The 26,833-nt window shown below is 41.9% G+C and overlaps 1 protein-coding gene across 17 annotated transcripts in view; it reads right to left on the bottom strand.

Annotated features, from left to right (window-relative positions):
- The window catches only part of ANKRD55 (ankyrin repeat domain 55), a 462,869-nt gene that overhangs the window by 295,309 nt on the left and 140,727 nt on the right, over positions 1-26,833 (bottom strand). For 11 of the 17 annotated variants that reach the window (XM_079916377.1, XM_079916375.1, XM_079916380.1 and 8 more), the window contains exon 1: positions 24,673-24,904. The exons of 4 other annotated variants lie outside the window; for them this stretch is intronic. The gene's annotated coding sequence lies outside the window, so the exon portion shown is untranslated. Of the gene's footprint in view, positions 1-1,179; positions 1,437-24,672; positions 24,905-26,833 lie in introns of those variants that run through there. 2 more of the 17 variants (XM_079916379.1, XM_079916389.1) reach the window with 1 other exon arrangement.

Here is a 26,833-nt window from a genome sequence, read left to right on the forward strand (position 1 = left end):
CTGCTTAGTATTTGATTTGAGTTTCAAGTATTTTAGCAGTAGACAAAGTAAATGCTGAGCGAATCACATGCATTAAAATCCTGAAAGCCTTTCCAAACCTAAAGATAGCTAATAACTTTTTAGTCTACATTTTATATGTGGAAAAACAAATGTTTCAATAAAGTGTCCAAAATTCTTAGAAGAATCAGAGGTAAGATGTTCCCACCAGCGACTTCAGTGTTGCTGGCCCAATTGAGCAGTTTGGGCCTTGGGAGCAGTCCCACTGACAGGACAGAGGGCTCTTTGGGAAGACAGGCCATTTGAATGGCGAATGTTATTTATAAATTATCTCCAAGTGGTCCAGTTCCTACAATTCCCAAGTTGCTTAGATTTTCAGAGTGGAAATTTAAATCATAGACCATTTGAGGTTGATATGGTCTAAGCTGGGGACAATTTTGAGAATTCAAATGACAAAAAGAAGTCAAAACAGTCTCTCTTGGGACTGCTGAGGAGACTCGTCCTTGCTTGTGATGCCTTAGTTAATCACCATCTGCATTCTGCTTTATAATTCACAAAGCCCTTTTCTCAGACTTGCAGAGAGGCCCCATGCTTTGCACCAGGGAGGAGCTGCTGAAAACATCCTCCAGGGGGAGGGAACCAAATGGAACAGTTAATTTACTGTTAGAGCATATCTATCTACCTGTCTGTCTATCTGTCTGTCTATCTATCTATCTACCTACCTACCTACCTACCTACCTACGTATCTGGCACAGGTTAGGTATTGGAGTTCCAATTCTACCTGTCTCCCATAAGCATTTCCCCACATCAGAAGCTGTGTCTGATCTACCCTTAGCCATCTCCCTGCCTCCTTCTCTCTTCCTTCCTCCCTCCCTCCCTCCTTCCCTTCCTTCCTTCCTTCTCTTTCCGTCCTCCCTCTCTCTCTCTCCCTTTCTTCCTTCTATCCTTCTGTCCATCCATCGTTCCTTCCATTATTTCTTCCATTTATTCAATAGTTGTTTAGTAGGCCTTTACTCTGTGCCAGCCATGGGGTTAGGTGTTGATCAGAGGTCAAAACACACTTCCTTCAGATGGCAGCGGAGAAAAAAGTAGGACCTGAGCCCTCCCTCACCACAGAGCTCTATGGAAGCTCATAAATTCCAGCCCATGAGAGTCCATATATACAAAGGAAAAAACCCTTACCATCTCTACTTCCACCAACGATGAATGTAAGACTCTGGGGAAAGATGATCTTCCCAAGGTCTTAAAACTACAAGTATATTTGGTGGTGGGTTCTCTTGGGCCTTTAGACACACTGGCCATAATTCTTCTGGGTATGTTTTCGGTTTAGCTGAGGAAAAAGGGAGAGATGGAGGGATGGTCCTGTATTACCAGGCCTATTCAATGAACCATGGCTGAAGGAACGGCTTTGAATCATAGACAATGCCTGGCTCAAAGCAGGCATTCAATGATTTTAGAATAAGTGATTCAGAGGATCATTAAGAAAAGGTGTTCATTCTTGCCCTGGTTCATTGACTTGTATGCATAAAATACATTAAAACAGCATAAGAAATACTTACCTAAAGGAAAAATGACTGATATAGCAAGAAAATCATAGGAATATAGGTATGTTATTCATTTGGAAGGCCGATGGCTGGCACAATATATGCTTATAAAATTGATTTACAAATTAATTCTCTAGGAAGAATAATACAGTGGTTATTCTAGCAATGTTGATAGCTACAGATGTAAGAATGCAATAATAAAGAAAGTAGGACAAAGAGAGCTAACCCAGAGCCTCTCAAACACTTGCATATATTGAAATTACCTAGAGGGTTTGTTAACATATGCGTCTGTAGGCTCACCCCCAGAGTTTCTGATTCAGTAGGTCTAGGATGGGGCCTGAGAATTTGCATTTCTAATAGGATCCTTGGGGAAGCTGAGCTGCTCCTCCATCTGGGAGCACAGTGAGAACCCCTGAGTGAGAAATCATCTTGGGGAAGGGTGTAAAAGGGCATGGCAGAGCAAGAAGTACATGACTGAATGTAGTGGGCATCTGGTGTCAGGGACTTTGAAAAAGAATTTGGACGAGGTAGTGAGAGCTCTGAGTGCGAAAGTTAAAAAAGAAAAGACACTTTCTAAAGCAACAGAAAGACATTAAATGTTTTTGATGAGAAACATGATGGATCTCACAACCTGTGTTTCAGAAAGATTACTGACAAGGTAAGGGTTCTAGGTCTTTTTGAAAGCAGAAGAAATTGGGGAGAATCTGTGACTATTCTGTGTAATTTCATGTTATGGTAAACTAAATGAGATAGAGAAATTAAGTGACATGATACAAATTAAACTGATATTATCTTTAAAAATACTCTAGATTCAGCTTCCGGGAAGATGGCGGAAGAGTAAGACGCAGAGATCACTTTCCTCCCCACAGATACACCAGAAATACATCTACACGTGGAACAACTACAGAACACCTACTGAACGCTGGCAGAAGACCTCAGACCTCCCAAAAGGCAAGAACCCCCCCCCCACGTACCTGGGTAGGGCAAAAGAAAAAAGAATAAACAGAGACAAAAGGATAGGGACGGGACCTGCACCAGTGGGAGGGAGCTGTGAAGGAGGAAAAGTTTCCACGCACTAGGAAGCCCCTTCGCAGGCGGAGACTGCGGGTGGCGGAGGGGGAAGCTTCGGAGCCGCGAAGGAGAGCACAGCAACAGGGGTGCAGGGGTCAAAGCGGGGAGATTCCTGCACAGAGGATCAGGGGCAACCAACACTCACCAGCCCAACAGGCTTGTCTGCTCACCCGCTGGGGAAGGCAGGGCTGGGAGCTGAGGCTCGGGCTTCGGTCGGAGCACCGGGAGAGGACTGGCGTTGGCTGCGTGAACACAGCCTGCAGAGGGTTAGTGCACCACGGCTAGTCGGGAGGGAGTCCGGGGAAAAGTCTGGACCTGCCGAAGAGGCAAGAGACTTTTTCTTCCCTCTTTGTTTCCTGGTGCGCGAGGAGAGGGGATTAAGAGTGCTGCTTAAAGGAGCTCCAGAAACGGGCACGAGCCGCGGCTAAAAGCGCGGACCCCAGAGACGGGAATGAGACGCTAAGGCTGCTGCTGCCGCCACCAAGAAGCCTGTGTGCGAGCACAGGTCACTATCCACACACCCCCTTCCGGGGAGCCTGTACGGCCCGCCACTGCCAGGGTCCCGGGATCCAGGGACAACTCCCCCGGGAGAACACACAGCGCACTTCACGCTGGTGCAACATCATGGTGGCATCCGCCGCCGCAGGCTCGCCCTGCACTCCGTGCCCCTCCCTCCCCCCAGCCTGAGTGAGCCAGAGCCCCCGAATCAGCGGCTCCTTTAACCCCGTCCTGTCTGAGCGAAGAACAGACGCCCTCCAGCGACCTACACGAAGAGGCGGGGCCAAATCCAAAGCTGAGCCCCTGGGAGCTGTGAGAACAAAGAAGACAAAGGGAAATCTCTCCCAGCAGCCTCAGAAGCAGTGGATTAAAGCTCCACAATCAACTTGATGTACCCTGCATCTGTGGAATACATGAATAGACAGCGAATCATCCCAAATTGAGGAGGTGGACTTTGAGAGCAAGATTTATGATTTTTTCCCCTTTTCCACTTTTTGTGAGTGTGTATGTGTATGCTTCTGTGTGAGATTTTGTCTGTATAGCTTTGCTTTCACCATTTGTCCTAGGGTTCTATCCGTTCCTTTTTTTTTGTTTTTTCTCTTAATAACTATTTTTTATTTTAATAACTTTATATTTTATCTTACTTTATTTTATTTTACTTTATCTTCTTTCTTTTTTTCCTTCCTTCACTCCTTCCTTCCTTCTTTCCTTCCTCCCTCCCTCCCTCCCTCTCTTTCTTTCTTTCTTTCTACTTCTACTAATTCTTTCTTTCTACTTTTTCTCCCTTTTATTCTGAGCCGTCTGGATGAAAGGTTCTTGGTGTGGCAGCCAGGAGTCAGTGCTGTGCCTCTGAGGTGGGAGAGCCAACTTCAGGACACTGGTCCACAAGAGACCTCCCAGCTCCATATATTATCAAACAGCGAAAATCTACCAGAGATCTCCGTCTCAACACCAGCACCCAGCTTCACTCAACGACCAGCAAGCTACAGTGCTGGACATCCTATGCCAAACAACTAGAAAGACAGGAACACAACCCCACCCATTAGCAGAGAGGCTGCCTAAAATCATAATAAGTCCACAGACACCCCAAAACACACCACCAGACGTGGACCTGCCCACCAGAAAGACAAAATCCAGCCTCATCCACCACAACACAGGCACTAGTCCCCTCCACCAGGAAGCCTACACAACCCACTAAACCAACCTTAGCCACTGGGAACAGACACCAAAAACAACAGGAACTACGAACCTGCAGCCTGCAAAAAGGAGACCCCAAACACAGTAAGATAAGCAAAATGAGAAGACAGAAAAACAGACAGCAGTTGAAGGAGCAAGATAAAAACCCACCAGACCAAACAAATGAAGAGGAAATAAGCAGTCTACCTGAAAAAGAATTCAGAATAATGATAGTAAAGATGATCCAAAATCTTGGAAATAGAATAGACACAATGCAAGAAACATTTAACGAGGACCTAGAAAAACTAAAGATGAAACAAACAACAATGAACAATACAATATATGAAATTAAAAATACTCTAGATGGGATCAATAGCAGAATAACTGAGGCAGAAGAACAGATAAGTGACCTGGAAGTTAAAATAGTGGAAATAACTACTGCAGAGCAGAATAAAGAAAAAAGAATGAAAAGAACTGAGGACAGTCTCAGAGACCTCTGGGACAACATTAAACGCAGCAACATTCGAATTATAGGGGTTCCAGAAGCAGAAGAAAAAAGAAAGGGACTGAGAAAATATTTGAAGAGATTATAGTTGAAAGCTTCCCTAATATGGGAAAGGAAATAGTTAATCAAGTCCAGGAAGCACAGAGACTCCCATATAGGATAAATACACCAAGACACATATTAACCAAACTGTCAAAAATTAATTACAAAGAAAACATATTAAAAGCAGCAAGGGAAAAACAACAAATAACACACAAGGGAATCCCCATAAGGTTAACAGCTGATCTTTCAGCAGAAACTCTGCAAGCCAGAAGGAACTGGCAGGACATATTTAAAGTGATGAAGGAGAAAAACCTGCAACCAAGATTACTCTACCCAGCAAGGATCTCATTCAGATTTGATGGAGAAATTAAACCTTTACAGACAAGCAAAAGCTGAGAGAGTTCAGCACCATCAAACCAGCTTTACAACAAATGCTAAAGGAACTCTTCTAGGCAAGAAACACAAGAGAAGGAAAAGACCTACAATAACAAACCCAAAACAATTAAGAAAATGGGAATAGGAACATACATATCGATAATTACCTTAAATGTAAATGGATTAAATCCCCCCACCAAAAGACACAGACTGGCTGAATGGATACAAAAACAAGACACGTATATATGCTGTCTACAAGAGACCCACTTCAGACCTAGGGACACATACAGACTGAAAGTAAGGGGATGGAAAAAGATATTCCATGCAAATGGAAAGCTGGAGTAGCAATTCTCATATCAGACAAAATAGACTTCAAAATAAAGACTATTAGAAGAGACAAAGAAGGACACTACATAATGATCAAGGGATCGATCCAAGAATAAGATTTAACAATTGTAAATATTTATGCACCCAACATAGGAGCACCTCAATACATAAGGCAAACACTAACAGCCATAAAAGGGGAAATCGACAATAACACATTCATAGTAGGGAACTTTAAGACCCCACTTTCACCAATGGACACATCATCCAAAATGAAAATAAATAAGGAAACACAAGCTTTAAATGATACATTAAATAAGATGGACTTAATTGATATTTATAGGACATTCCATCCAAAAACAACAGAATACACATTTTTCTCAAGTGCTCATGGAACATTCTCCAGGACAGATCATATCTTGGGTCACAAATCAAGCCTTGGTAAATTTAAGAAAATTGAAATTGTATCAACTATCTTTTCCGACCACAATGCTATGAGACTAGATATCAATTACAGGAAGAGATCTGTAAAAAATACAAACACATGGAGGCTAAACAATACACTACTTAATAAAGAAGTGATCACTGAAGAAATCAAAGAGGAAATCAAAAAATACCTAGAAACAAATAACAATGGAGACATGACGACCCAAAATCTATGGGATGCAGCAAAAGCAGTTCTAAGAGGGAAGTTTATAGCAATACAGTCCTACCTTAAGAAACAGGAAACATCTCGAATAAACAACCTAAACTTGCACCTAAAGTAGTTAGAGAAAGAAGAACAAAAAAACCCCAAAGTTAGCAGAAGGAAAGAAATCATAAATATCAGATCATAAATAAATGAAACAGAAATGAAGGAAATGATAGCAAGGATCAATAAAACTAAAAGCTGGTTCTTTGAGAAGATAAACAAAATTGATAAACCATTAGCTAGACTCATCAAGAAAAAAAGGGAGAAGACTCAAATCAATAGAATTAGAAATGAAAAAGGAGAAGTAACAACTGACACTGCAGAAATACAATAGATCATGAGAGATTACTACAAGCAACTCTATGCCAATAAAATGGACAACCTGGAAGAAATGGACAAATTCTTAGAAATGCACAACCTGCCAAGACTGAATCAGGAAGAAATAGAAAATATGAACAGACCAATCACAAGCACTGAAATTGAAACTGTGATTAAAAATCTTCCAACAAAGAAAAGCCCAGGACCAGATGGCTTCACAGGCGAATTCTATCAAACATTTAGAGAAGAGCTAACACCTATCATTCTCAAACTCTTCCAAAATATAGCAGAGGGAGGAGCACTCCCAAACTCATTCTACAAGGCCACCATCATCCTGATACCAAAACCAGACAAGGATGTCACAAAGAAAGAAAACTACAGGCCAATATCACTGATGAACATAGATGCAAAAATCCTCAACAAAATACTAGCAAACAGAATCCAACAGCACATTAAACGGATCATACACCGTGATGAAGTGGGGTTTATCCCAGGAATGCAAGGATTCTTCAATATACGTAAATCAATAAACGTGATACACCATATTAACAAACTGAAGGAAAAAACCATATGATCATCTCAATAGATGCAGAGAAAGCTTTTGACAAAATTCAACACCCATTTATGACAAAAACCCTCCAGAAAGTAGGCATAGAGGGAACTTTCCTCAACATAATAAAGGCCATATATGACAAACCCACAGCCAACATCATCCTCAATGGTGAAAAACTGAAAGCATTTCCACTAAGATCAGGAACAAGACAAGGCTGCCCACTCTCACCACTCTTATTCAACATAGTTTTGGAAGTTTTAGCCACAGCAATCAGAGAAGAAAAGGAAATAAAAGGAATACAAATCGGAAAAGAAGAAGTAAAGCTGTCACTGTCTGCAGATGACATGAAACTATACATAGAAAATCCTGAAGATGCTACCAGAAAACTACTAGAGCTAATCAATGAATTTGGTAAAGTAGCAGGATACAAAATTAATGCACAGAAATCTCTGGCATTCCTATATACTAATGATGAAAAATCTGAAAGTGAAATCAAGAAAACACTCCCATTTACCACTGCAACAAGAAGAATAAAATATCTAGGAATAAACCTAACTAAGGAGAAAAAGACCTGTATGCAGAAAATTATAAGACACTGATGAAAGAAATTAAAGATGATACAAATAGATGGAGAGATACACCATGTTCTTAGATTGGAAGAATCAACATTGTGAAAATGACTCTACTACCCAAAGCAATCTACAGATTCAATGCAATCCCTATCAAACTACCACTGGCATTTTTCACAGAAGTAGAACAAAAAATTTCACAATTTGTATGGAAACACAAAAGACCCCGAATAGCCAAAGCAATCTTGAGAACGAGAAAAGGAGCTGGAGGAATCAGGCTCCCTGACTTCAGACTATACTACAAAGCTACAGTAGTCAAGACAGTATGGTACTGACACAAAAACAGATCAGTGGAACAGGATAGAAAGCCCAGAGATAAACCCATGCACATATGGTCACCTTATCTTTGATAAAGGCGGCAGGAATGTACAGTGGAGAAAGGACAGCCTCTTCAATAAGTGGTGCTGGGAAAACTGGACAGCTACATGTAAAAGTATGAGATTAGATCACTCCCTAACACCATACACAAAAATAAGCTCAAAATGGATTAAAGACCTAAATGTAAGGCCAGAAACTATCAAACTCTTAGAGAAAACATAGGCAGAACAGTCTATGACATAAATCACAGCAAGATCCTTTTTGACCCACCTCCTAGAGAAATGGAAATAAAAACAAAAGTAAACAAATGGGACCTAATGAAACTTAAAAGCTTTTGCGCAGCAAAGGAAACCATAAACAAGACCAAAAGACAACCCTCAGAATGGGAGAAAATATTTGCAAATGAAGCAACTGACAAAGGATTAATCTCCAAAATTTATAAGCAGCCCATGCAGCTTAATAACAAAAAAACAAACAACCCAATCCAAAAATGGGCAGAAGACCTAAACAGACGTTTCTCCAAAGAAGAGATACAGACTGCCAACAAACACATGAAAGAATGCTCAACATCATTAATCATTAGAGAAATGCAAATCAAAACTACAATGAGATATCATCTCACACCAGTCAGAATGGCCATCATCAAAAAATCTACAAACAATAAATGCTGGAGAGGGTGCGGAGAAAAGGGAACCCTCTTGCACTGTTGGTGGGAATGTAAATTGACACAGCCACTGTGGAGAACAGTATGGAGGTTCCTTAAAAAACTACAAATAGAACTACCATATTTCCCAGCAATCCCACTACTGGGCATATACCCTGAGAAAACCATAATTCAAAAAGAGTCATGTACCACAATGTTCATTGCAGCTCTATTTACAATAGCCAGGACATGGAAGCAACCTAAATGTCCATCACTGGATGAATGGATAAAGAAGATGTGGCACACATATACAATGGAATATTACTCAGCCATAAAGAGAAACGAAATTGAGCTATTTGTAATGAGGTGGATAGACCTAGAGTCTGTCATACAGAGTGAAGTAAGTCAGAAAGAGAAAGACAAATACCGTATGCTAACACATATATATGGAATTTAAGGGAAAAAAATGTCATGAAGAACCTAGGGGTAAGACAGGAATAAAGACACAGACCTACTAGAGAACGGACTTGAGGATATGGGGAGGGGGAAGGGTAAGTTAAGCTGTGACAAAGCGAGAGAGAGGCATGGACATATATACACTACCAAACGTAAGGTAGATAGCTTGTGGGAAGCAGCCGCATAGAACAGGGAGATCAGTTCCGTGCTTTGTGACTGCCTGGAGGGGTGGGATAGGGAGGGTGGGAGGGAGGGAGACACAAGAGGGAAGAGATATGGGAACATATCTATATGTATAACTGATTCACTTTGTTATAAAGGAGAAACTAACACACCATTGTAAAGCAATTATACTCCAATACAGATGTAGAAAACAAATACTCTAGTATTATCATCTAACAATATAATGCTATTGATTTATTATTTTAATTTAAGCAACGTATATACTTTTCATAAACATTTTGGAAAATACAAAAAAGGAGAGAAAAGAAAGTCAATAACCCAAATTCCCACCACCTCCAGAAAACCACTAGTAACTTTTTTAGTGTATTGTCTCCATTTTTTTTATGCACAGGAGTATTTCACTCTCTGTGTTGTGACCATACTATAGATAAAACATTTTTCCTATTACTTTATAAAAATTATTTTCTTAAGTAATTGTGTGCTCTTGCTAAACACAATAGTTGCATACAAGTATGCTATAGCAGATACTGATGTTTGCCTATCTAACAGTCATATTCCAGATTTTTCCATGCCTGCTGAATTTCAACGTTTTTAGGCCGACATCCCCTTATTTGACTTAAGTAAATCTTAATTAATATAAAAAAATCATGGTAGTTCCCTCTTGCTGGTAGTTGATTTAATGGCTGTCTATTACTTTAAAAAAAGTCAAAGTTTTTTACTTTGACAATCAAAGTTCTCCATGACAGTAGCAGGTTGAATAATGGTCCCCAAAGTTATAAGATCCTAATACCCAGACCTGTAAATGTTACATTATTTGGACGATGGCTCTTTCCACGTGTCATTAAGTTAAGCATCTTGAGATAAGTCAGGTACACTGAATTATCTGGGTGAGCCCTAAATGCCATCACAAGTGTCCTTATAAGAGAGAGACATTGCTTGCTTCCACAGCACATGTACTAAAATGGGAACAATAAAGAGAGATTAGCATGGCCCCTGCAGAAGAGTGACATGCAAATTTGTGAAGCATTCCATATTTTAAACAAAAGAGAGAGAGAGAAAGGGAGAGGCAAAGGGAGATTTCACACAGACACACAGAGGAGAAGGTAATATGAAAATAGAACAGAGAGATTTGAGCATTCTGTGGCCACAAGCCAAGGAATGCTAGCAGCCATCAGAAGGTGGAAGAGGCAAGGAATGAATTTTCCCCTAGAACCTCCAGAGGGAGCACGGCCCTACTGACACCTTGATTTTGACCCAGTGATACTACTTTTGGACTTCTGGCCTCCAGAACTACTGTGACAGAATAATTTTCCATTGTTTTATGTCAACATGTTGGTGTCATGGAAGCTGTAGGCAAATACTGTTCAAACCCTTCTTGAAATGTTCTGTCCAATTCTGGTCGATAAGACATGGTCTATGGAATGGAAGGGTCTTCTTGGAAAGACTGTCTTGCTCTTAAAAAGAAATACATGGGGAGAAAGTCTTATTTCTTCTGCCAGATGTTGTTGCACCTACATGTAACATTAGAACTGTGGAAGCCATGTCAGCCTGAGGACAAGCCAATGAGCCAAGGATGGGAGAGCAGAAAGATGAAAGATGGAACAAACTTGGGCCTTGGATGACATCATCAAACTGCTTTAATTAACTAGCCCTGGGACTTCCCTATAATGAGACTTCTTACATGAGATAATCTTCTTATGTGAATTAACATGATTCTTAAGCTGTCTTTAGTTGGGTTTTCCCTTACTTTCAGCTGAAAGCAACATACCAAATGCATGCATCAAATGGATTATACCATAATTCAGAAATTGGCAAACTGTTCCCCGCAAATAGCTGCCTGGTTTTGTAAATAAAGTTTTATTGGATCACAGCCTCACCCACAGACCATTATCTGTGCTTTTTAGCATCACAACAGCAAAGTTAAGTGGTTGTGATAGAGACCAAATGGCTCACGAACCTAAAATTAGGCTATCTGATCCTGAAAGAAAAGGTTCACAAGCTTTTGCCATCCTTGAACACAGCCATTTTTTTTATTGTTGGATATTGTTTTTCTAGTTTCTCCAAAAGTTGTCTTCTTTACACAAGTTTTTAAACCTGTCATTTGGCCATATTCCTACATAGAAGACAGAGTGCTATCCATTGGGAAAGCGTCCAATAAGAACATAAATAAGCATGCATGGAAACAATTTACAATCATCTCCTAGATCATCTGGGATCTTATCAGAGTCTGCCAAAGATTGTAGTCAATGCGTGAGATTGCGTTTTCCACTTATAAATAAGTACAGGTGATTATAACAACTTAATTTAAAACTGCATCCTAGTCTAGAAGAAGAACAAGAAAACAAGCTTTTCTTTCCCTATTTTAAGTTTAAATCAGCCAAACCAAACTTCCTCCCGGGCTGAAAGATGTTGGTGGAACTTACATCACAGTGAATGTTATTACAGCTGAGAGAGAAAGGACCCTGAACGGTTTCCAGTAGGCAAGCTTGAAGCACCCATACTTCACAGTTGAAACCTGTGCTGGGGAGATAACTACTATTCAGTGTAAAAGGCAGGACTCAAAGTGTGTCATGTAAATGGAACCAATTGTGTATTTATTGATGTCTGACTCCATGCCAATTTTCTTTCTCTCTTAAAGAAAAAAAAGGTCAATTCTTCTTAGAAAGTTACCCCAAGCTGAGCTGTGCTCTGAAGGCACCTTCCTTTAAGGGATCTGGGTGGCAGGCAGTCCTATAGTTAGAACTGTGGCCGCACAAAAGCAGGCTTTGGGAGGGAGTCACTGGCCAAATAACCCTTTGAACTTTATAGGAAAGTCGAGGTGCAGCTGACCCAGCCAAACATTTCTACTTGCTTTCCTAGAAGCTGTTCAGGAGTCTCTTTTGGTGCAGAAACAACAAGATGGTTGCATCTCCTAAATTTCTGCAGGCACTTCCAGATTGCCCAGGGACAAAACCCAGATAAACTGATGAGGTTCACAGGGGATCTGAATCATCCTTGAGGATGAGCCGCACCTTGTCCTTTTTTCAGGAAGAGTCATCTAGGACGATCCTGGCAGCCTGGAGAGAGTCCAGAGTTAACAGCCCTGAAGGTAACGCTCCATAAGTGCTTAGGATCTGGTGATGCTCTTCTCACACACACACACACACACACACACACACACACACATACACAGCCAAAAGCAGCAAAAACATCACCACTAAATCCTCAGAAAAACAGCTAGATAACCACTGACAGCAATGTGTCAGACTCAGAATATGAAAAATAGAGACAGAGATTTTCAACTCCATGAGTACTCAACAAGAATCAATAAAAGTGCTTTGGGAAAGCTCCTGTCTGGAACTTCCAGCCTATTCCGCAGTTACTTTCTTTCCAAAACATCTGATACAGGAGCCTTCTATTTCCTTTCCCAAAGAATGCTAGATGTATGTTAGGTTTTCCATATCAACTCTGCAAAACAATGACTACCGCCCCCCCCCTTTCTTAACTGAGATAGACGTTAAAATCTGTAAGTGAGGAAGCACTCATTTTATTGCAGGTTTTCAACCCTTGTAATATTTAAAGTAAAAATGATAACTCATAAATAACTGAAGTAGATAAAACTTTCGATTTAAGATGTTAGGAAAAGAGCAGTTAAAACTAACACCTTTCCTTTAATAACACCTTTCCAGTTAACACCTTTCCTTTAATAACTTGCAAGTGTTTTGTACACGTTATCTGCTATCTCACTTTAATTTTGATATACAGCCCTATAAAATGAGCTATCCAATAGCTACAGAGGCTCAGAGTGATTAAATGACTTATTAAGTTTGCATTGTTTTCTTGTTAACCATGATCATTATTAAAGTAGTCTATGCTTCTAAATATTTTAAAACACAGAAACTTAGAAAATTATTCATTAGTTCATAACTTGAAAAAACAACCTCAACCAAATAAAGGAGACTGATTTGGCAAGGAGGCACAGATTTTACTGTAAAACAGATGTACAAAAGTAGCTGGAGCTTCAGAAAAGTTACTTGGCCCTCTGAGCCTCATTTTCTCATCTGTAAAATGGGCATAACAATATCTAACAAGCAGGATTGTTATAAGAATTAGAAATAAAATATGCAAAGGTTCTGGAAAATGGTAAAATCACAATAAATGGTAGTTATTCACATTTTCTTCCAGGAAGGCATTTAGATATCAGTTGTTTGCATTTTATATGTAATTTAAAATATTCATTATATACAATGTTATATCACAGTCACAAATATTTTGACATATACTCTTTATACACGAACTCTTTACAGATATTACTGCTTAATAAAAAGTGTATATAGGGGCTTCCCTGGTGGCGCAGTGGTTGAGAGTCTGCCTGCCGATGCAGGGGACATGGGTTCGTGCCCCGGTCTCGGAAGATCCCACATGCCGCGAAGCGGCTGGGCCCATGAGCCATGGCCACTGAGCCTGCACGTCCGGAGCCTGTGCTCCGCAATGGGAGAGGCCACAACAGTGAGAGGCCCGCATACCGCAAAAAAAAAAAAAAAAAGTGTATATACCATCTTCCACATAAAAGTCCCTATTGTTGGGCATATAGGTAGTTTTCCATCTTCACTCTTAAAAATAACACTGTGACGAAAACCTTTACGCAAAAGCTTCATCCACATTGAATGCTCAGGATCAGTCTCCAGAAGTAAAATTACTGGGTTAAAGGTCCATGGTCCTTGTGTTCTAATTGCTTTCTAAAAGGATTATACCAATTCTGACAAGCAAAGCCGTTGAGAAGACAGTCTTCTTACCTCACTATCACTAGTCTCTGTCTCCATCACTCTGGAAATCTGTGACCACAAAGAGAACATCTCTCAGGTTTTGATTTATATTTCCTTGGTTGTGAAGTGAGGCTGAATTTGTCTAAATATTTGTTAAGTTTGTTTGCAAATTGTTTTTTTCTTTTCCCATCTTCGAAGACTTAATGTTTTTCCTATAGATTTGTATGAGTTCATTATTTATGTGAAAAATGTTAACCTTGCTGAGTGACCTGCCACCTAAATCAAACGGGCTGGGACAAACAAGACAGCACTGACTGCGAGGGAAGGACACTGAAGAACCTCCTGGGTTCTCAGAAAAACTGGTCACATGATCTCAACTCCCTGAAAGTGTACAGCTCTGAGAAAGCAAGAAAAGAAAAGAGGAAGAGAATCAGGTCACTAACATTTGTTGAACATTAAACACAACTATTCAACATTTTACACCAAATATTTATTGAGCAACTATTCTATATCAGGCTTTGTTCTAGATGGGATATTACAATGGAGAAAAGAGACAGGGTCTCCACTCTCACAGAGCTTATTTATTGAATGCTTCCTGAATGTCAGGTGCATTTCCAGAGGCCTCCTCGTCTGCTACCTCAAGAACTCTACGTGGTAATTATTATTGTTTCTATGTTTTTCAAATATGAAAACTGAGTCTCGGATAAGTTGGTTTAGTTGGTCAGCAGCAGACAGCAAGCAGTTCAGTGCTGGGGTCAGGACTTGAAACCAGGCACCCAGGCTCCAAAGCCCACATGTTCTTACTATCCTAATAGATAAGGTAAAACTTCAAATACAAGCAGTCTTTGTGCTGTAGTGCAGTACTGTAAAACTAACCATGCAGGCTGAAACTGTACAAAGTGATCTTAATGATCACTGGGAAAAATTACAATTGTTCGGTGACCTTTAGAAATTTTTGTCAAAATAGTAAAAACTCTGTCAGTTATAAATGTATAATGAAAAAAATAATAAAGCAAATATTTATTTAGCACACTGTAGTTTAACATATTATTTAGTATTAAAGTGTTTTATTTCTTTGTAAAAACGTTATCTAGAGTGATTAGGACTGTGCTTGCCTTCTTGTCATATAACTTACAATACAGAGTAAGTATCTTTAATATGCCTTGGTAAATTGTCAGTCTCTTCTCTAAATTTGGATGTTTCCACCATTTTATCCTTTGCACTTTTAATACCATGAAGTACTTGAGAGTCCCTTTAATGTGTGTATGTGGTAGGGGGTGCTGGTGTTATTTCCTCTGAGACATCATCTCTTTGTCATTTTCCACATTTACAGAAATAAATTCCTAAATTCCTTTGGTCGCTTACCTTGAGTCTCTAGAATGGCTCCAGTGTCAACATGCCCATGCTCAGCTGTATTTTCTAAACTCAATTTACATCCAATTTGAATTTTACTTCCTGAATTATCGCTTTTTGTTTCTTTCTTCGCTTTCATTTTTGTTGACAGTTCATCCCATTGATTATCCATTTGTGTAAAATGTCACATAGGTTATCACTGCAAGACTAGGAGGCAACCCAACTGCACACTTTGCTGTTTGTGTGTAAACTGAATAACAGACGCACAGAGACCAATCACCAACAGACTTTGAAAGAAGTGGCAATGGTTGTGATGTTGAGGCGCATATTTCAGAAGTGATGAGCTTCCTAAATATGTGCACTGATGAGCAGGTAGCGTTTGTACTTCATGCAAGTACTCACGGTTCATATACCAGGGTGACTGAAATCTAAACCATGTTGCAGGAGGGGACTGGTTTTATTTAACTAAACTAACTAAACTGTGGTGACTGAAATTCACGCATATTGGAATCCTACAAAATGAGGACTACCTGTATTATCTTTGGGTTTCTTGGCACTCGGTCTTGCACACCTGTAACAGTGAAATGATAGCACATTTTAAAGAAGGCAGCATTGATTTTATTTTGCCAGGTTGTTTTTTTCCGTTGTGTAAAATAGTAGGGTGTGGCCACAGAGAGCACTATTGTTTAATCATTTCGTTAACAATCCAGCCCACATAAATTTCTCCTCACCCCTATGGACCTGCTCTTTTAGGATAATTCCATCTAGCTCACAATATAGTAGTGAAGATATTTCCTGTCTTCATGAAAAACACTTCCATCCTCTCCCTGCCCTGGGGAGGAAATGGAAAGAGTGCTTATCCATCACAACAGGATGTAGAGCTGTGTACCTGAGTCCTCCCCCATGTCTCAGCTTTAATGCAGTCATAACCCAGGCACAAATCTAAGTAATATGCCATATGTGCAGTCCCCAAGAGAAATCAAAAGAAACCTGCAGGAAGTTAGGCAGGAGAGCAAGCCCCAAAGACATTGAATATTCCTTGCCAAAATATTCCATTTCCTTTGTGGCCTGGTTTTCATGGGACTCAGTATGTACATCAGTGCAGGGGGTGGGTTTGAGGAGTATGGAATCTGCATTTGTCTCACCCTGGTGCGGATGTTATTGTTAAAGTGAGAAAAGGAACACCAGAAGGTAGAGGTGCATGAAAAGGGAAGAGCCAGGGCTGCCGGGATCAGAGTGCATCCTAAGATCATCATGGTTGGACAAAAGTGTATAGTAAGGGGAGCGTGTCTTAGCTGGCATATCCCAGAGGCTGACCCTGAATGTGAGTAGTTAATTTGGGTGGTAATGCCAGGAAGACCAGGAGGATGGGGAAATGAACCGTGGAAAGCAAGGAAGCAATACAGAAGATGCCAATGAGCAGGTTTCTAGTGTAGGCAACCAGGGCTCAGTCACCCTGGGGACCTCTGTGGAATGATATAGAACACATCTCAGAATTGTCTCACTCAAGAGACAAGGAAGCTGTTGAAGGGAGCTCAGCCTCCTGGTTGAGAATGACTTGATATCTTAAATTCTCAGCACTTAGGATCTGCCCTGCATGTAGCAGAACACACCCTCAGAGGCCAGAGGGAGCCTGGAGGCAAGAGTCACAAATTCTTGCAGTAAATACCCTACTGAAGTTTACAAAACAGTGAGTATCAATGGATAAAGGTAGGGCATCAACAGTATCCACTCTTGGGCTCTAACTATGGTCTAGGCACTGTTCTAAGCACTTTGCATGTATTAAATCATTAATATATGGAAACCTACAACAAACCTCAAGGTAGGTACTATTATCATCCTTTTATAAATTAGGCACAGAGAAGTTAAGGAACTTGCCCAAGCTCACAGGCTAGGAAGTGGCAGAGGAAAAACGATAAGCAATGTGAGAAGGCTCCATGTAATCTCTGTACCATGTTGCCAACACTCTGCAATGCATGCTTGATTGTCTCTATTTCCTTTGTTTTTCCACAAACTGTCTTAGATTTTTAAGGCTTACCGTATAGCTGTGGAACAGCTTCATTTTTAAACAGGATAAATGAAGAACACTTAGGGGAGCAAGGCACTTTATGAGCAGGGTCCCCAACAGCACAAGGTACCAGCTGACTCTGGACAGGATACCTGAGCCTATACATAAGAAAGAAATACTCTTTTCTTATTTAAGCCACTGTGTTTGGGAATCTTGTCATTAGAATGACCCAATCTGTATCCTAACTAATTCACAGGATAATGTTGGGAGTTTTAGTTACGGCTCCCAGACACCAAACACAAAAGAAGATATGTCGACCCAGCCCTGCCTGAGACCTTACACAGGAGGTGCTGAGCTAGCATCCGTGTACCTGCATTCCTGCCCCAGTTGGGTTGGTCATGGATGTTTCTTCTCCTGCTTTGACTAACAGAGGACTCAGCCTCTTCTAGAATTTCCTTTCCTTGTGCAGGGAGCTGGTACAAGAGACAACATGATCAAGTCCTCTTCGGCTCCCCCACAAGTTACTGCTTGATTTCGAGGCTGCCTCACCAAACCAGTCCTGAGGTTTATGTGCCCAGAGCTGTCAGCAAACTTCCCACGCCCTGTTTGTGTTGGCTTGTATCACCATGCCACGCTGGAGGTGTCAGCTAAAGCTGTTTACTGGCTTCATTTAGAAACACCTTGAGGTGTTCTTAAAATTCTGCTTTGAGCAGCAATATGGACAGGGTTGGCAATGAGGCAAGAAAGTAATGGATATAAGCAGAACAGAACAAAATTGTAATGAAGTCACACAGAAGAACACGAAGGAACTTTTGAAAAAGTGGTATGTTATTTAAATCCAATATTACACAAACACACACATACACACATATGTATACGTATACATATATGCACACGTATAAATGTATATGTACACCTATGTGTCATTTCAGGAGATCTTATCATTTTTATGAAGCTCACCCACAGGCCATGTCCTAGGCTAAGTGCAACTCTACAGCCTATTCTTCTAGGCTAAAACAACAACTGAAAAATAATAGACAAAATATTAGTTTAATATGCTTCAAAAATAATAGCATCTAAAATCATATTCTTATTGCAAAAGCCACACATGAGCTTCCCTGCTGACTTCTGTAGGGTCACGGAACATATGACAGTGAGATGTGGGCAGAATCAGACCATACAAAGCAAAGGGCTCAAAATCAGCTCACATAGAATCAGCAAATACTCAAGTTTAAAAAGCACTTGTCCAGGGACTTCCCTGGTGGCGCAGTGGTTAAGAATCCGCCTGCCAAAGCAGGGGACACCGGTTTGAGCCCTGGTCCGGGAAGATCCCACATGCCACGGAGCAACTAAGCCCGTGCGCCACAACTACTGAGTCTGCGCTCTAGAGCCCGCAAGCCACAACTACTGAGCCTGCGTGCCACAACTACTGAAACCCATGCGCCTAGAGCCCATGCTCCACAACAAGAGAAGCCACCACAATGAGAAGCCCGCACAGTGCAACAAAGAGTAGCGCCCACTCGCCGCAACTAGAGAAAGTCTGGGCACAGCAACAAAGACCCAACGCAGCCAAAAATAAATAAATTAAAATAAAATAAAATAAAAAGCACTTGTCCAATCTCCAGGAAACAAAGTGTCAAAGAGGAGATCACAGAGCTAGTCAGTGGGAGAATCAGGGCCCATTTCTCCTGTCTTTTACGCTCAACAGCACTCAGTGGTCTCCCTCCGTCAGTATTCTTACCTTATGATGGTATACTGCAACCCTGCATTAGAGGGAGACTCCTGAGACCTCTACTCCCTCACTGTGCACCACCCCCTTATTTCCTAGAGTCATGCCACCCTGCCACCTGCCTTACCCAACTCTGACCCACAGGGCCTGGCCACCTGCCTGCCCCAATGTGGGCAGGGATTCATCAGAAGGGAGCGGTTAAGAGGGAAGTCAGGAGAAGAGGGGGCATGCTCCTCTCCGCAAGTGGGGAAGCTGAAGCAGCAACGACAGGAGAATGCAGCACTGCCTGCCTTCCACAGCCCAGGACAACATCCAGGCATCCGCATCTCTGCCTCCCGTGGGCCAACACACAGCCTCTTTGTCTTGGCTTGAAACCATCAGCACTAGAACCCACTGTCTACGTCTTCTTTCTCCCAAGAGTTAAATGAATTCAGGAAGTGTTCCTTGAAGTCACTTGAACGGGGGGCTTGTGACCCAAGCAGAAGAGTGCTGTGTGGGTTTTGCTCTTCCTCTGGAGTGACTCTATAGGAAAGCAGCTTGCTGGAACCAAGACCCTAACACTCTCCAGTCCCTAGATAGGCACAAATTCTCTTATCAGAGTGACCCAGAAAAAGCCAATATTGATGGGGCATGAGTTCCTTCTACCTGGAAAAGAAGGGTCTTACTCCTGATGAGCTGGGAGGGGACAAGGCAGGATTGTAAGCAGTCCTTGGTTTGTGTTCAAGTCAATAAAGCCATCTATTCCCAACCCTCACCCTAGCAGCATTTCTTAATGTGACATGTGATCATTGCTTAAACAGATTATTAATTCCAAAAAACATTTAGGAGCTTGTGAGCATGATTACCATTAGGTGTTAGTTCTAGCTGATAACTTTAAAATGCAACCACACTGAAGTAAACACCGCAAAAGACAAGAAATGGAGGAAATTAACATGTGGTATGTTAGTACTGGTCTTTGTCTAGTTTTGGTTAATCTATATATGTTCTCAAAGCACTTTTTGGGGGGAACCAAAGACATGTGAAATGTCTAATGTACCGCAGCCCTAAGTTCTCTGACTCTTGGCTCTGGGTCAGTAGGTTGATATTACTCAACCCAGGCATACTTGAAAAATGTAGCGAAAGGACTGATAAACATGGAGATCTAAAATGGATATTACATCTGTGCAAGTCTGAATTTCATTAAATGACTATAAAAGGGGGAAGAGTAGAGAAATAAATAAAGTATATTGGGTAGTTATTATGTGTTAGGCAGTGTCCTGGGTGCTTTATATATAAAACTTATTTAAGCATCATAACAATTCCACGCACTTGGTACTCTTACTAATCCCATTTTACAAGTGGGGAAACTGATGTCCAGCATGGTTTGGTGATAGGCTCAAGGCCACCGAGCTACTTAAGTGGCAGAGTCAGGAATTAAGCCAAGAAAGTGTGACTCTAGATTCATATGCTCTTAACCAGTATGTCCTATTGCCTCTCAATGTCTAGAATACAAGTGTCATTCCTAAAACAAAGTACAACATTTTCGAGATGTGTTCATCATTTAATATATATTTACTTCACACTGGGAGCTGAGGATACAGACAGTTGAAAATGACTAGGTTCCTGCCCCCTGGAGTCTACAAACTAATTGTATGGATGAGTTGCATAGAGCAAAAAATAACCATAGAAATAAATAAAAGTAATGTAAGCTGTGATAAGTGCTATGAGAGAAATGAAGATCCTAAGATATTAAATAAGGGAGAGGACTCTCTTCACCTAGGTTCTCCAAGGAAAGTTTGGCAAAATATTGCATGTAGGTAGTTTATTTGGGGAAGCAACCCTAGGGAAGAGGAGTGAGGACTGGGGAAAGGAAAAGTAAAAGGAGGAAAAGCTGAAACTAGGGTACAGTCTCAAGTTGGTCACTGCTGTGGTCCATGGTAGTGATCCTGTCGGGGCACTGAGGAACCATATAGCATGCACCTCAAAACAGTCCATCCGAGGGACTAAAGAGAGGAGCATTGGCCTACCAGCTCCCACGGGTCATGTGTCATCAATTCCCTCCCATTCCCAGGCTGTACATGTGAAGTTCCCACTGCAGCATTGGAGAAACCCTCAAGCAGTGACCAAAGGAAGCCAGGAACAGCCGAGATAAGGTCCTGGCAGGTGACACGTGGACAAGGCTCTTGCTGTCACAATGACTGGAATTAGGAGTTGAGCTGAGAGGGTTTGAGGAAGGGGCAAGAGATGACCCTCTTAGGTGGTTGGTCAGAGAAGGCTTCTCTGTGGAGGTGGCTTCTAGGCTTAGACCTAGGGAAAAAAGAAGCAGGACAGCAAAAACTGGGAGGAGAGCATTTTCAGGCACAGGAAACAGCATGTTGGAAGGCCCTGCAAAAGAGCTTGCATTGTTGAGGAACTGAAAAATCAGGGTAGCTATGGTGAGTAAGTGGGGGGAAGGCAGTCCAAGATGTTAGAGTGAGAAGGGCAGAGCCCAGATCATGCAGAGCCTTGAAGGGCATGATAAAGATTTATTTTAAGTGAGTGTGAACTCATTGAAGGGTCCTACAAATGTACCCTACTAACCTCCAAGAACTATGTATGAAGCTGAGTGGTCGTTCTACACTGGGAAGCACCATCCGGTTGAGAGTACCATTGACCAAAGTATACCATGGACTGTACTGGGGCCAAGAGTGAGGGCTTCCCTCCAAGTCAGGGCAGGGCAGATGGCTTGTCCTGGGCTTCAGAGCTGGGGTCAACAGGCAGGAATCCAGTCTCCAACAAACTGTCCATGAGAACAACTTAGAACAAAGGCTGGGATGGGACCAGAGGCAGGACTGGATAGATACTGCTTGGAGAACTCCTGAGAGTGAGGGGACCTTAACTTCCTTTGTCTGGTGTCAGCATTAATTTTTTTTTTTTTTTTTTGCGGTACGCGGGCCTCTCACTGTTGTGGCCTCTCCCGTTGCGGAGCACAGGCTCCGGATGCCCAGGCTCAGTGGCCATGGCTCACGGGCCCAGCCACTCCGCGGCATGTGGGATCCTCCCGGACCGGGGCACGAACCCATGTCCCCTGCATCGGCAGGCAGACTCTCAACCACTGCGCCGCCAGGGAAGCCCAGCATTAATCTTCATTGTAGAAAAACATCTTAAATCCCCAAGATTTGGGAGAGCAGGAACTCTGAAAGGAACACTTGTACTGAGGGCTCCTGACTCTCTCTCCTTGAGTTGCATTTTCATTTTTCCCTGGGAAATGTTTTTCTTTGATTTCTGTCACAACTGCTGTGCTAGGCCCAAAGGAAGGCGTTAACGTTCTGGTCCAAGCCTCAGCAAAACCCCTTTCCCTTGAGATATTTGTTGAACAGGAAGTGCCTGTCTATGTTTATTTAAACATATTTGCCACATGATTAATGAGCAACACTTAACACCTGGGAATCATTAAACAGGTAATCTCCATTTCCCTTGCCTACCTGACCTTTCCTTAGCCTACAGGTTCATCAATATACATCCTGTGTCTGTAATACCTTTTATGGTTGTGTTAGTCAGAGAACGCTAACTGCTTAACAAGAGTAAAATTCCAATGGCTTAACGCAATATAAGTTTGTTCTTATTCCTGTCGCAGTCCCATGCAAGGCTGCAGTAAAACTCTGTTCCACACAGTCACTTGGGGATCCAGGCTCATTCCTTCTTATAGTCCACCTTCTTCTCAGTCTTTAAAAACATCTTAATTTGGTCAGCAGAGGAACAAAGAGAGTGCATGCAAAAGGTGCCACACTCCTAAGTAAGGCATGTTCACTCTGCTGAGAACCAGTCTCGAGGACCATCTGGTGCACAGGATTGAGAAGTGGCATCAACCGGAAACCCAAGAAGAAGAGGGGACCTTGCATGTCAGCACCAACACCCTCCATCACAGTGGTGAAGGGTAACAAAGCACCTTTCTAACTCTCCATGAAAGATATGGAAACTGCAAATGCACTTCATCATGTAATAAAGGGCAGGGACAAAGAAGTACACTTGGCTTCCTAAAATGCATAGAGTAATCGAGTACTTGGGTACATTTAGGTGTCTTTTTCTTAGTTGAAAAACTTCCAAGCTTGCAAAGGCCCTTTTTTTCCCCCTTTCTTTTTAAATTGTAGTAAAATAAACATAACATTAAAATTTACCATCTTAGCCATTCTTAAGCGTACAGTTCAGTGTGTTAACTACATTGACATTGTGCTACTAATACCAAGAACTCTTTTTGTAACCTCAGAGTAATAAGTTAACATTCAAGGAAATAAAATCTGTGTTCACAATTCCCCACATAAAGAAACACAACAAACATTTTTAAGAGTACTGTGACAGTAGTAATGTTATTTTGGTTTTAGATCAATTTTCAGTATACTGATCATTATTGAGGAATATTACCTATTCTTCTGGTTGTTTGTTTTAATTGTGGTAAAATATATAACTCTGGAACCAGAGTCAGGCGAGCCTGAGAGGGTCTGCATAAATGGGAGAGGCTGTGGAGAGGTGCATAATCAAATTGATATCTGATACACGCCTTGAATAAATTCTTCCCTGATTTGCCATAGTTCTTGTTTCATAAAATCATAAACTCTGAATTCAAAGGGAACTTCAGTCATCTAGTTCCCGCAAAGCCCACCCTGGTTTCTCTGGCATTGCCTTGAATTAGAGTCTTCCGTATATAATTCTTCACTGGGCCTCACCAGCCTGCAGATACAGTGCAATCACCCTCACTACAATAATCGCAATTAATAGGCACCCCCGTTTCAGCTCACTTTCAAGTCTCATCCAGTGGTAAGTCAATAAACAGCATCCCACGTGGGCGTGCTGTCCTGCTCTTCTCCTGTTCTAGATCTCCATCAAGGGGTCTCTTCTGGAGCCTCTCACCACTGCCCCTGCTGCTGCTACCTGGTCCCATGGACAATGCCGAGATCCACACCCTGGGGGCCATCACCTAGGAAATGCGTCCCAGGCTGTGACCTCTCCTGATGTGTGATCCAGGCAGAACTACAGAGCAGGGCTCCCCTCCATATTTCCTGGAAGCTGGAGAGCCCTCTCCCTGTAGGACGCATCCCCACCCCACGCAGCAAGAGGGGAGAATAGTCACTGGCTTGACCTCTTTAGCCCTCCCTCACACCCAAGAACCCCCCAGTACTGAACACAAACCTCACCCTTGCTGACTCTTTTCCCCCAAAGCAAAGAAGCTCAGGGAGAGAGTTGTTTATGCTCCCAGCCCCATCAGTCCCTCATGCAGCCTCCAATATGTCTGAGTCTCATGTTCATGTACTTTTCCTTTTTGATCTTCCCTGGGCATCATAAGCTCACTGAGGACAGATGAGCTTGTGTCTTTTTTGTCCATAGCACAGAGACCCACAGCTATTCACTGCCTGACAAAGAATGAATTAAAGAACAAAGACACCCACTACACGGTTTCCCTGGTTACCTAGCCATTCCAAGACAGGTAGCAGAAAGTTATCATATTGTTTCCAAAACAACTGTTTTGATACATGTAGGGGTTTTATTTATACAACTTACCTTGTTTCTGATCTCTCCAAATCTGACACTTTCCACTTAACAGCTAGAGGTTAATAGTCACCAGCCACGTAGGATAAAAAACGTTATCAGATTCCACTGGAATGATCGTTTATGTTTTCTACTCAGATAATAATAACACTCTTTTTAAAAAGTCCAACCATGTGCTGGGGCCCAAGCAACAATGGAGAGCCTGGTAATCAGATACCTGAGCTCTTCACAGTGTTGCAATGAATGATTCTTTTCTTTCTCTGCTGGTCTTTTCTAGTCTTGCTTTGCATTTCACAGCTTTGTTAAACATTCAGGTCAAGGTCAGAGCAAGGGACTATCTCAGGGTGGGCAGAACTGAATTTAGCTACACAGGGCCTCTCCTCAGTGAAAACATTTATCACCCAGCCAAGGAGTCTGTCTTTAGATTCCAGCAGAAAAGAAAGGAAAAAAAAAAAAAAATCTCCCTTAAGATGTCAATTTTGCTTTGCTTCGCCCCAAGCTAACCCTGTTTCAGGTTACAAGGACCAGTCTCCCGCAGAGGGGAAAGTGCTAGACCTGATTCTATTTCTAGCACTCACTGTGACTCTCCGTGACCTTATCCCGGCCACTTCTTCAGCTTTGCCCTGCCCTCAGCCCCATCCCGGCTCTAAACTGCCACCCTCTCCTTACTGCAGTGCTGTGTGTAAGGCCAGAAAGATTCTCCAAAGTCTCAAACTCAAGCAGTCTTTAGGAGCCACTAGTGCCAACCAGCCTAAACGGATTTCTGGAAATGAGCCTCAAAAGGCTGGCTTCCTCTACTTCTGACATGAAAAGTCTAAAACTGACCACTAAGGTATAGACATGGAGATACACTCTTCCATGGGGGTGGAATCCACCCGTTCCCTGGAGGTATCTGAATGGCCACAAAATCCCCTCCTAAAGGAATGGCAAACTGCTCTGCGTCCAGCCCACATTTTAGGAATTTAGTCTCATCTCGTGGGAGCCATTTGTATCACTGGCACTCATAAGTTGTCGAAGCAAAAAAGCATGATCTTACTGGTAAGGAGAGAACAAAGCACTCCCTTTTGGAGGTGCTAGTCCCAGTGTATTTTATGAAAAGGAAGGTGATCGTGTGAAATAGTAGATGACATTTTTCTGATACTCTGTACAAACCGTGATGACACATGGTGCTGCAGCTCTGTTGTTAGAGGCAGGGTAGCCTCCCTTGAAAAGGTACACTTTGGAGGAGATTAGCTGTATCAATTCCCCATGTGGCCTTGAGCGATTTACTTCATGTCCCAGCCTTAGTTCTTCTATACGATGGGGTCTCTGAATGAACTAATTCATCATATTTTGAGACAACTGAGAAAATGCCTGTACAATGCTTAGCACATGTCAATTACTTTATGTTGTTGTCTATTAACAACAGTAATAATATTGAGGTTCGTGAAGAAAAATACCATACTCATGAATGGTGAGCAATGGAACTGATTCTAGTAACCCCTTTGTGGCCCTAAGTTATCCTGATAAATACTGCTATCATAGCACCTGTAACACGTCATTGTACTCTGTTTACTTGCGTATGGTCTCACTATTCTGAACCCCCTTCTCTTTCATTGTTGAATCACAATAGGTTTTCTAGTACAAGTCCTATAGAATCTTTGTTTAGTGAATGAAAAGTAAAGTCATAAATTAATGAGAAGGAGTGAGCAAATGAATGAATATACTCTGGAAGGGAATATTTGTCTCATTAAGCCAAGACAATTGTTTCTTACACAAATTATTTCTAGAAAAATAGCATTTTGCTTCTTTATTATGAATCCCACCCCCGTCTCTCAGGGGGGCCACGTCCCAGATTCGGAGTATTTTCCCAAGAGTCGTTTAGGTGCTGAAAGTGTTAAACACAGTCTCCAAAACTGTGGGAGATTTTTGATAGGACGAGTCCATTTCCAATGCTGCTCTGACTTCCAGATGTGGAAGCCAGGCATTTCAGAGTGGATGAAAGGAAAGAGAAGTGATAACTGCGCAAATGAGCATCTGATTATGGAAATCACTAGGTTTTTGAGGAGTGTGCCTTCTAAGCTTCCTAAAGTAAGAACTGAGAGCAGGCAGATTGACGCAAGTCTTGCCTGGATGCATTTTCTTGTTCCTGCGGTAGGCAGGCACAGCTCCCTGCAGATGCCACGATGTCAGG

The sequence above is a fragment of the Stenella coeruleoalba genome (assembly GCF_951394435.1).
Source record: "Stenella coeruleoalba genome assembly, chromosome: 3".
NCBI lineage: Eukaryota > Metazoa > Chordata > Mammalia > Artiodactyla > Delphinidae > Stenella > Stenella coeruleoalba.